Raw genomic sequence first — 12,580 nt, forward strand, 5'->3', positions numbered from 1 at the left:
TCTCTCTCTCCCCCTCTTTCTCTGTCCAATAAATAAAAATTTAAAAAATGATACACTTGGGAATAAAAATACATATATTATACAATAGGATATGGAAGTACTGGTCCTAGAACTAACAATCATACATGCAATAAAACTTCAGCCAGTAGACACAACCCCACTGTGCCATTGCTTCTAGAATGTCCTTCACCATCCACACAGGGCTGTTTGGCTGACAATTCACACAAACTGGGAAATCCCTTTTATGCCTGCTCCCTAGATAAGGCTCACTTTTTGAGCAAAAGCCTGGGGAAGTCCCAAATAGGAACATTGAACAAGGAAGTGAAAACTGATTTTATACCACCAAAACACTAAATAACAACACGTACATATTGTGCTAATTTTTCACATAATTACCACTAGTCTACTACATACTATAATTTGAGGCAGGGCCTTTGCAAATATTTCATATATTATTGCAAATCTTTGTGTATTTATACATAGAGAAATCATGGCCTGAATTTTCCTCAAACCACTTGAATCCAAAAGTCAAACTCAAAAGCATGGATGGTTCATAAAAGCAAAGGCATTTTAATAAGCCATGACAAGGGAAGACCTAATATTAGAATCAACTGAACAGTTAGAGCTTTGTGGAAAACTCTGCACATGGTCCTTGCCTTGCTCACTGGACCATCAGTGGACAAGCTCCAGCTCTGCACCAGTGTTGACCACCTGAGGCACACTGCTGCTACGCCTCTCCTCCTCCCTCTTCCCCTTCCCTTCCTCCCCCTTCACCTCCTTCCCCCCTCCTCCATTTTTTTTTTTTTTTTAATTTGTGATACAGCGTCTCACTATTTAGATAGGCTTGCTTGTGTGCTGGCATTGCAGGCATGGGCTACTATGCCTAACTGCACACTGCTTCCTGTATGTGATCTAACCTCTTTTCCTTCTTTTGTTCCACACAGCTTATAGGATGGTTATAATGCTGGCTTTGAGGCTTAAAATGAATGTCATACATCTGCAGTTCTTGGCTTCTATCAGATGCCTATGGCCTTTTAAGGTGATTGTAAGGGAGCCACCTAAAATTCAGGCATCACTTCATTAAACACTTGCGGATTCAGGATGGAAGAGTCAAGCTGCAATCTGAATAGTTAATTGGCCATCTTGTGTGCCTCCCTCCCTTCATGTGAACCATCCAGTATTTGTGGGGTGTCTCAGCCACTCAGAAATTTGAAGGATGGAATTCAGCTTTCATTCTCCTTAGAGTTGGAAAACCCATGTGACTCTTTCAAATGCCAACTAATGGGATATGCTTTCTGTCAAAAGTCAGTGAGATCTCGTGTGCCTCAGTCTTACAACCTGGAACTTAATCACAGGGGAAATGAGGTTAGGACGAAGAGGCTCATTTTTGACAAGACAGGAATGAGTGCTTCCATGGTTTCCAAGCCTCGTCCTGCGCACTGCCTGATCGTCCCCCACAGCAGGAGGAGGAGGCTGATCTCCATGCTCACTGCGTTCACAGGTACCGTGACTCAATCCAGGTCTCATGGCTTTTTTGTTTGCTTGGTTGGCATGTTTGAGACAGTTTCACTGGGCAACCCACCTGGTCCCAGAACTCCGGATCCTCCTGCCTTGACCTTTTGAGTGCCGGATTTATAGCCGTCTTGGGTGCATCGGGTAAGATCTCACAACTTGCCTATCTTGAAGATTTATGTTGGGTGCAAGGGGCCTGGCCCAGGCATGGTGGTAAATATCCTGGCAGCCTGTATTCCCAACTATATAGAAGTCTGAGGCCAGAGAATCCTGATCAGGCTCAAGGTCAGCCTGAGCAACTTAACAGACCCTGTCTCAAACCTTTAAAAGGAGTCCTGGGGCTGGAGAGATAACTTAGTAATTAAGGCATTTGCCTATGAAGCCTAAGGACCTAGGTTCTATTCCCCAGAACCCACCTAAGCCAGATGCACATGGTGGCGCATATGTCTGGATTTTGTTTACAGTGGCTGGAGGACCTGGCATGCCCATTTTCCCTCTCTCTCTCCTCTTTCTCTTTCTCTCTCATAAATAAGTGAAAATAAAATACCTTTAAAATAAATAAATAGGGCTGGAGAACTGGCTTAGTGGTTAAGGTGCTGGCCTGTGAAGCCTAAGGACCCATGTTCAATTCTGTAGATGTAACATAAGCCAGATGCATATGGTGGCACATGCATCTGGAGTTTGCAATGGCTAGAGGCCCTGGCATGCCCATTCTCTCTCTCTCTCTCTCTCTCTCTCTCTCTCTCTCTCTCTCTCTCTGTCTAATAAATAAAAAATAAGATATTTTTAAAATAAATAAAAGGACTTCTGGAGAGAGGGCTTAGCAGTTAAGGTGCTTGTCTATGAAGTCTAAGGACCCAGTTTTGATCCCCCAGAACCCACGTAAGACAGATGCACATGGTAGTGCATGTGTCTGGAGTGTTCATTTGCAGTGACTAGGGCACTGGTGTGCCCATTCTCTCTCTCTCTCTCTCATAAATAAATTGATAAATAAATAAATATTTTTAAAAAAAACTTTAAAAGGAGCCAGCCAGGCATGGTGGTGCATGCCTTTAATCCCAGCACTTGGGAGGCAGAGGTAGGAGGATCACTGCGAGTTTGAGGCCAGTCTGGAAGTACATAGTGAGTTCCAGTTCAGCCTGGGCTAGAATGAAACCCCACCTTGAAAAAACAAAAAGAAAAAAAAAGAAAGAAAAAAAAAGCTTTAAGAGGGTATGCTATGTAGCTCAATAGTAGAGGATCTGCCTCGCATGCACAAAAACCACAGTACCACACAAACTGGGGGAGGGGCAAGATTAAAACCCTCCTGACCATTTGTCACACTCTTTTCATGGCATTTCTGCCCTAATTGTCTTTATTTATTTGGCAATTATTGAATATTTTCTCAATAACGAACACATTGGATGAGATCAGCTGAAGAAACAAGGGCCAGCATGACAGAATGTCCGTGTTTCAGGGATCGTACGGGCTTTGGAGAGAGGGTGTGCTAAGAAGCATACAAAAATAACTCAAGAATGAGGCAGACTATCATTATTCAAAAGGTGGAAATAAGCCGGGCATGGTGGTGCACACCTTTAATCCCAGCACTCGGAGGTAGAGGTAGGAGGATCGCCATGAGTTCGAGGCCACCCTGAGAATACAGAGTTAATTCCAAGTCAGCCAGAGCTAGAGTGAGACCCTACCTTGAAAAAAACAAAAACAAACAAAAGAAAAAGCTGGAAATAATGCATCCTGGGGATCAAAAAAAAAAAAAAAATCCAACTCCTGTAAAATTGGTTGCATTGTACTGATCCACATTCACACTGTGGCCCTTGAGGTCCTTGAGGTCTCTCCCTCTATCTCTCTCCGTGTCTTGCTCTTTCTGGAAAAACGAAAGAAAGAAAGAAAGAAAGAGAGAGAGAGAGAGAGAGAGAGAGAGAGAGAGAGAGAGAGAGAGAAAGAAAGAAAGAAAGAGAGAGAGAGAGAAAGAGAGAGAGAAAGAGAGAAAGAGAGAAAGAGAAAGAAAGAGAGAAAGAAAGAAAGAAAGATGGAAAGAAGAGAAGAGAAGAGAAGAGAAAAGAAACGAAACGAAACGAAACGAAAAGAAAAGAAAAGAAAAGAAAAGAAAAGAAAAGAAAAGAAAAGAAAAGAAAAGAAAAGAAAGAGCCAGCCTATTCATTAGGCTCCCTGTCCAGAGTAGACATCCCTTGCAGTGCCCAGGGAATACCTAGAGCATAACTGTACAGTTGCCTCCATGCTAGACAGCATTTCCCAGAGAGGAGCCAGGGAGAAGGAATCCTGACAAGAGCATCAGAATACCACTATAAGAACTCATTAAGGGGCTGGAGGTATGGCTTAGTGGTTAAGGCACTTGCCTGCAAAGCCAAAGAACCCAGGTTCGATTCCCAAGGACGCACGTAAGCCAGATACACAGGTGGCACTTGTATCTGGAGTTCATTTGCAAGTGGCTGGAGGCCCTGGTGTGCCCATTCTCTCTCTCTCAAATAAAGAAATCATAATAACGATTTTTAAAAAGAACTTGTTATGACTGAGTCCTGTGATCCTGGTCCCTTGACTAGGATTTGTGATGCATTGTAGAGTAAGAACCTAAGAGTTGTCATTTTTACAGGCTTTTAGATGTTGCTTGATGCTGCTGGCACTCAATACCAAACTCTGAGTAAACTTACCTAGTACCAAAGCATTCACTACCCATAATAATTAAACAGCTTTCTGTGCATTAAACTAATATTGTTCACAATTTCCAACACTTTGTCTTGTTAAGGGAGAAAATCAGTTGTCATGGCATTGTACTCAAAGCATAATTATGCCTCATAATTACCCAATATTTCTCTTCAGCATGAATCATGTGTACTGATCTTTGCTGTTTTTTTTTTTTTTTTTTTTTTTTTTTTTTTTTTTTTTTTTTTTTTTTACCTTGCCGACATATCATGGGGGTTGGAATGTAACCCACAGGTTAATAAATGTTAATTATGGATTTTTAAAAATCAAAACAGCAAAAATCATGAAGAAAAGCTGACAAGCCTTCACCCTTAATCACCTCAAGGTTAAATAATGATCTGAATTCTTTTAGTTGAAGTGCTCATATTGCATCTTGATGTTTAATGATCATATAAATATAACTGTGCTATTTGGCTCTATTTTTCATTGCAGATGAAATTGATGCATCTTTGTGTGGTGTAGCCCGACACTCTTCTCAGTAGGATATTCATAAAAATATAATTATCGTAATCAGAACAGCCTTTAAGCTCATGAGCAGGGACTGCCAGTTTCATGATTGGCAGTTTTCAATCACTTGCTGTATATAATAGAGAAACATCTTTAAGCAGACTTGGAATCATTAATGTCCTACCCATGGAAACCATTCTGATCAAACAAGGAAAAGATATTATAAGATGGTGATAAGAATTCAAGCTAGCCTTCTCTGCCTAACTTTGGGCAGGATTAGAAAGGGCCTTTTTGTTTTGTTTTGTTTGTTTTTCGAGTAGGATCTCACTTTAGCCTAGGCTGACCTGGAATTCACTATGTAGTCTCAGGGTGGCCTCAAACTCACAGCAATCCTTCCACCTCTGCCTCCCAAATGCTGGGATTAAAGGCATGAGTCACCACACCCGGCTCTAGGCATTTTTGTTGTTGTTTTGAGGCACGGTCTCACTCTAGCCCAGACTGACCTGGAATTCACTGTTCTTAGGTTGGCCTTGAACTCATGGCGATCCTCCTACCTCTGCTTCCTGAGTGCTGGGATTAAAGATGTGCACCCCCACACCTGGCAGGATTTTTAAAAAAATTTTTATTAGCATTTTCCATAATTATAAAAAAAAATCCTATGTTAATTCCCTCCCCCCCCCTCCAGGATTTTATTACCTAAACCTGACAAGTCATAGAATGCTGGAGGTTTTTGTTCAGGGGCAAGGGGATAACTGAGCATTTGGAAAGAGACAGTGGGGAACTCTGAATGGATGCTTTTCAAACTGAAGAGTTTATGGACTTCAATTTGTTGACTTTTCTTTCTCTAGCTAACAAACATGATTGCTTTTAGTATCTCTACATTTATTTAACATAATGCCTAAATGAGCATTTTGGATATGAATCACAGTAACACTCAGAAAAAAAATCCTAGAAGGCTGGGAAGATGGCTCAGTGGCTAAAGCATTTGCCTGTAAAGCCTAACGATCCAGGTTCAATTCCCCAGTACCTAAGTAAAGCCAGATGCACAAAGTGGTGCGTGCATCTGGAGTTTGTTTGCAGCAGCTGGAAGCCCGGGTACAGCATCCATTCTCCCTCTCCTTGAAAATAAATAAATATATTTTAAAAATCCTAGAGATGCCAGGCATGGTGGCACACACCTTTAATCCCAGCACTCGGGAGGCAGAAGAAGGAGGATTGCCGTGAGTTTGAGGCCACCCTGAGACTCCATAGTGAATTCCAGGTCAGCCTGGGCTAGAGTGAGACCCTACCTCGAAAAAAAAAAAAAAAAAATCTTAGAGATGGCAGAAAGAGAGTAAGAGGCAAAGGAAGGAGAGGTTCTTTGCAATACTGTTTTCCAGACACAAAATGGTTGAGGAATTCATGACTTCACAGTGAGTGACACTGCCTATGCAAAAGCTGCATGATAGGAGGGGACAATGGTGACATCAAGACAGAGAGAGACTAGTTGGAAAGAAGGAATTCAGTAGAGGGGACATAGGGGAAGGAAAACAGGGAGGGTAATTAGGAAGGTTATGATCATTGTATATTGTTTGCATGTATGGAAATTGTCAATAAAGAGCCTGAACAAATCCTTAGGCCAGCCATGGTTGCACACACCTTCAATCCCAGCAGTTGTGAGGCCAAGGTAGGATCACTGTGAATTTGAGGCCAGCCTGAGACTACACAGTGAATTCCAGATTTGCCTGGGCTAGAGCAAGACCTTACCTTACACCAGAGAGACAGAGAGAGAGAGAGAGAGAGAAAGAAAGAAAGAGAGAAAGAAAGAAAGAAAGAAAGAAAGAAAGAAAGAAAGAAAGAAAGAAAGAAAGAAAGAAAGAAAGGAGGGAGGGAGGGGGAGGAAGGAAGGAAGGAAAAGAAAAGAAAAGAAAAGAAAGAAGAAAAGGAAAAAGAAAAAGAAAGAAATCCCAGCACTTGGGAGGCAGAGGATAGATGTGAGGTCAAGGCCACTCTGAGACTACACAGTGAATTCCAGATCAGCCTGGGCTAGAGTGAAACCCTACCTGAAAAAAACAAATCCTGAAGCCACCTATGTCTCCAACAGTCTTATGAAGCAGCTAGAATATCCAGCCTTATCTAATAATCAGTTCTTGAAATTGAAATTGAAGCCCCTTCTGCAGTCAGTAAGCAGACAGTGAGGGCAGTGCCCATTTTTCTTCCACTTCCTATTCCCAATGCCACCCCCATTTCACTGATGCTAATTTACTGTAGGCTTAAGCCCGATGTTCCTAATTTATGGTTTGCTTTGTAAGGTGGCTTCTCTCTTCCTGACTTAGGCTGTGATACATATCAAAACTGTCTTTTCCTTGTATGGGACGATCTCACAGCTTCTTCAGAAACATTACCACCCATCATCACCCCAGCCCAGTCCTGGGGACCTCTCTCCTGACATACCCACAATCAGCTAAAACTCTCTCAGCTTTGAAGCTCACACCCCCTCCCCCAGGGTGGCCCCATTGGATAGCTGCTAAGCTTCTCTCCTAAGCCAATTCCAACCAGCCCTGGCACATCCAGTCTAGCCACCTTTCTGTTCTGGTAGGCAGGGATTTCCTAAACCAGGAAACTTCCAGGAACCAGTCCCCAGCATCCTCTTCATCCTCCTGCAGGAAAGCGAGTTTGGGGTGGGAGTGGACTTTCAGCCTATCCTCTTTCAGAGAGCACCTCTTCACACGTCGTCTGCCCAATCTCCACTCCCTGGAGTTCTGTTCTGGAGAGTGGTATGAGGAGTCCTGCCTGTGACCTCTGACACACTCACAAATACCGCTCACTCACAGGGCACTGAGGCAGCCTTGCCCTTCCTCTTCCTGGCAGCAGTCTACCTCAGTCAACAGTTGTGCCGTATTCTGCAGGGGAGATTGACCAGCCTAAACCTGAGGTTCAGAAAGCAGACCTGTCATACCAGGTCTGCCCTCCACCTTGGTCTCTTTCAGTAACACAGATGATATATATATATATGGTTTCTATATCTGCTACCTTTCATTTTCATTTTATCTTTTAATTTGTCCAGAATTCAGAAGGGAAAAAGCAGCTCTATGAAGGCCCCTCAGAGATCTCACATCACTTTTACATTGAAAGTAACTAGAGAAGTTTGGTCTGGTGGTAAATGCATATAATCCCAGCACTTGGAAAGTAGACGTTGGAAGATCAAGAGTTCAAGGTCAGGATGGAGAGATGACTTAGCAGTTAAGGCATTTGCCTGTGAAGCTTAGGGACCCATGTTGGTCTCACCATGTCCCTCATAAGCAAGACGCACAAGGTGATGCAAGCATACAAGGTCACACATGGGCATAAGGTACCACATGTGTCTAGAGTTCAATTACAGAGGCTGGAGGCCCTGGTGCACCAGTTCTTTCTCTCTCTCTCTCGCATTAAAAAAAAAAAAAAGGCCAGAGTTGGACATGGTATCACACGCCTTTAATCCCAGCACTCAGGATGCAAAGGTAGGATCACTGTGAGTTTGAGGCCACCCTGAGAATACAGAGTGAATTCCAGGTCAACCTGGAACCTGGGCTAGAGTGAGACCCTACCTTGAAAAGTCAAAAATAAATAAATAAATAAATAAAAGGCAAGAGAGGTAGTTCAGTTGGTAGAGCATTTACCTGGTATGCTTGAAACCTGAGCTCTTGCCCTACCACCACATAAAAAACCAGCCATGGTGGTACTTGCCTGTAATATAGGCTGTCATGAGCTTGACCCCCAGCAGCCCATCAGAGTTGAATGTGGGGGAGCACCCTTTCATACCGGCCTAGGAGGTGGACACGGGAGAATCCCAGGGCTCACCAGCTTTCTAGTCTAGCCAAACCTGTGAGATCTAGGAGTGAGGTCTCTAGCAAGAGAACTTGCCCACAAATAATAATAAAGGACTGGAGAGATGGCTTAGCAGTTAAGACATTTGCCTGAAAAGCCAAAGGACCTCGGTTCGATTCCCCAGGAACCATGTAAGCCAGATGCACAAGGGGGCGCATGCATCTGGAGTTTTGTTTGAAGTGGCTGGAGGCCCTGGCATGCCCATTCTCTCTATCCCTCTTTCTCTCTCTCCCCCTCAAATAAATAAATAAAAATAAAGTAAATAATAATAATTTAAAAATAGGAAGGTAGAGAGTAACTGAGGAAAATGCACTATGTCAAGCTCTAGCATAAATACCAAATGCATGGCTGGAGGGATGGCTCAGCAGTTAAGGTATTTGCCTGCAAAGCAAAGGACCCAGGTTCGATTCACCAGGACCCACATTAGCCAGATGCACAAAGGGGTGCATGCGTCTGGAGTTCATTTGCAGTGACTGGAGGTCCTGGTGTGCCCATTCTCTCCCCCCCCCACCCTCTTTCTCTCTCTCCCTCTTACTCTGTCAAATAAATAAGTAAATAAAAGTAATTTTTCTTAAATATCACATGCTCACACATACATATACACCCACACATACATGTGTACCTGTTATGGGGTCTGCTGTCATACAAGTAAAATCACCAACTCACAGAATACAAGGCAAAATTTTATGGGGCAAGGGCTGATGCATCAGGACTGCACCCCTGAGGTTGGGATCTCTGAGTGCAGCCCCAAACTGCTCAGAGTGTCAACTTTTATTGTAGCAAACCACAAGTTATTAGTTACAAAAGCAAGACAAAAGCATAACCACAAAGATAATTTTAAACAAAAGAGTCATGTACATTGCATCAGGGACATTTCATACGGAAGCGCCTGTGTACAAGTAAGGCTGTGGTCACGATCCTGGGAACTTTCTTTATCTATCTGTCAAGAGACTCATCTTGGGTAATCACCCCCAGTAGTATCAGGGGGCCAGCAATCACAGAGATAAGGGTGGTGTGGTGGTTTGATTCAGGAGTACCCCATAAACTTAGGTTCTGAATGCCAGGTTCTCAGGTAATGGAGATTTGAGAACTAAAGCCTCATAAAGGCGGTGTATTGTTGGAGGCAGGCTTATGGGTATTATAGCCAGTTTCCCCTTGTCAGCATTTGGCATACTCTCCTGTTCCCGATCTCCACTCTTTGCTCATGCTATATTTTCCCCTGCCATTGTGGAGCTTCCCCTTGAGTCAATAAGCCAAAATAAACCTTTTTTTTTTTTTCTCACAATCTGCTCTTGTCTGGGTTATTTCTGCCAGCAATGTGAACCTGACTACAACAGGTGGTTAGCCCCAGAGACCAGAATAAATATAGACTAAACCAATTATTAGTGGCTTGTCTCTGAAATTCTCTTTCCTTGAAATTCTCTCTGACTAGAGCCAGTGTGTTTTGAATTATTCCCGACTCACTGGAATAAAAGCAACAAGTCTCACCTAAAGCCATACATAGGCCTCCTTGTTTCATAACAAGTAAGTCCAATCCTGTCCTATTTTGTAGTACTACTTCTGCCAAACAATCAACTTGTTCCAGGCAGCTAGTGGAACTTTCTAAGTGTCCTAAGTCCCAGTCTACTTGTTCACTAAGCAGTCTAAGATTTTTGTCTCCTATCACCAGAGAGGCAGTGCCTAATGCAGTCGACCCTGCAATCCCAGCCCCTCCCAGTAAAAGCACTAGAATTGAAGCACCTCTTTTGACCATTTTTGGCAGAGTAGCAAACATACCCATGTGCTCCCTGCCTGATGTTCCATCATGTAAGCAGACCTGGGGAATAACATAGTTAGTCTACATAAATCTTTCTGGTCTTTAAAAAATTCCAGACTTATACAAGGAGTGAGGCCAACTGTGTAGGCAAACCAGGTAGTGGGTGGACTTTTAAAAAGGGCATGTTCAGCCGGGCGTGGTGGCACATGACTTTAATTCCAGCACATGGGAGGCAGAGGTAGGAGGATCACTGTGAGTTCAAGGCCACCCTGAGACTACATAGTAAATTCCAGGTCAGCCTGGGCTACAGTGAAACCCTACTTCGAAAAAAAAAAAAGGGGGGGGATGTTCATTTTCTTCTGGCTTTATTTCAAGGGTCGTTTCACAGTCCCTCTCCTAGGCACCAGAGAAAAACCACACTGAGTTGGGAGACTTGTCGAAGCAGGATCTCACTTTATTGTAACAGGCAGGTGCTTATATAGCATTGAGAACGAAGACAGGGATCTCAGGAAAGGATGAGGTGTAAGGACCAATAGCATACCACGACTTTTGAAATGATTGGTTCTAAGCGCATGGGAACTCTAACTTTTTTCAGAAGTAGCAGGCCAGAGGCAATTTGGCACCCTGCTGAATCATAGCTGGCCAGAAACAAGTCGCCAAACTTTAGCTAGGCTCAGGAAGTTCCACTAGGCCTCGCGTCTGGGCCTCTCAAGGCCCAACATCTCCCTCTTTTGTTTTTGTAAGCACAGTGGAAAACATGACCCCTGTCTTAGGTTGTCCCCTTCTGGGGATCTTACCCATCACTAGGTACCATGTGTTTAGCTCACTGAGAACCCACTCCATGGCCTGTCTTAGGTTGTCTCAGTCAGTCTGAGATCTTACCCATCATCAGTCACATGGAGGGCAGAGGAGGTGGCAGTGGGTCATATGAGGAACTTAATTCCTGGGTTGCCAGACTGTGGTAATGTATCTCAACCTGATGGAGTTTTATTGCCTCTAGCTGTTGGTGAATGAATTGTGTAATTTTGTTAATTACACAAGGCCTGACAGTGAGGAGAAGGAGGAGGAAGGGCCCAAGTAGGGGGAGAAGGTAGGGTAAAAATCCATGTAAGCCCATCCACAGTGGGTTGTCTTGAAGGTCCCGCCGTCTCTTCTCCAGGTTCTCTTGAAGCCTTTTGATCTTGTCCTGAATGATTCCCCATCTATTGGCATAGAAACAGCATTTTTCCTGTAAAAACAAGCATATGCCTCCCTTTTTGGCTGTTAATAGGTCTAGTCCCCTCCTGTTTTGTAGGACTACCTTAGCCATGGAATCTAGCTGCTGTTGGAGATCAAGGATAGTTTTGGACATGGCTTTTATGTCCCTGATCAACTGGAGAGAGAGTTTTTTGTAGAGATGGGCTGCCATACCCATCCCAGTTGTCCCGGTGGCCATGCCTGCGGTTATTCCCAACACAATGAGTAAAGGTATCATTTGTATAGCTCTCTTGGGTCTCCCTCCGATATAATCAAAAGAGGGTATAGGGAGGGCTTCATCTCCAGGAATGACATCCACATCTGGAATCAAGGTAGCTGGGGCACAAAGCCCATCCAATTGGTGGGCAGAAAGTCATAGGCCATCCCGCCTCCACAAACATAAACCATTCCAGAAGGCGGGCAGCATTGAGCACTGGGCTCAATTGTATTGACAGTACAGAAGGAAGGATGAATGTATCCCACATTTGTATTGGAGTTAGGAGGGGAAGGTGGGGCCCAAATGCAAGTTCCAGAAGGAGACATTGGAAAAAGCTGGATGGGGATGAGGAAGGTGGCTGAGCAATTTTTTAGGGTCATATGGGCAACTGTAGTTAGTTGTATCATTGGTGATTACTGCAAGCATCCAGGAAGGCCCAGATTGGAGGCAAAGCCAGCAGTCCTCCGCAAGGGAGGGAGTTGTTTGGTTTAGCAGGGTGAAGACCATTTTTGGAACAGTCCTCAGGGGTGGGTCACTCCCTGGGGAAGTGATTGTCAGTGTCCCCTTGTTGGCACAAACATTTTAGGTCTCTCACTGGTACCCAAATGGGTCTTTTTTCATCTTGAGGGAAGACACATCCAAACCCTCTCCCTGCTTTGAGGAGCAAGTCTGGTCCTCTCCAGGCCCCAGTCAATGGGCCCCTCCATCTTACCCAGATAGAACTGTAGGTATTAGATGAGGACCAATGTTTTTGAAAAGGGGATATTGTTTATCTTCTTTAGAAAAATTTAAAATATTTAGGCTAAATAATGCCTTTTTTATTTGGTTGTGTGGGGTAAGGATTCCCC

The sequence above is a fragment of the Jaculus jaculus genome, chromosome 4, assembly GCF_020740685.1.
Source record: "Jaculus jaculus isolate mJacJac1 chromosome 4, mJacJac1.mat.Y.cur, whole genome shotgun sequence".
NCBI lineage: Eukaryota > Metazoa > Chordata > Mammalia > Rodentia > Dipodidae > Jaculus > Jaculus jaculus.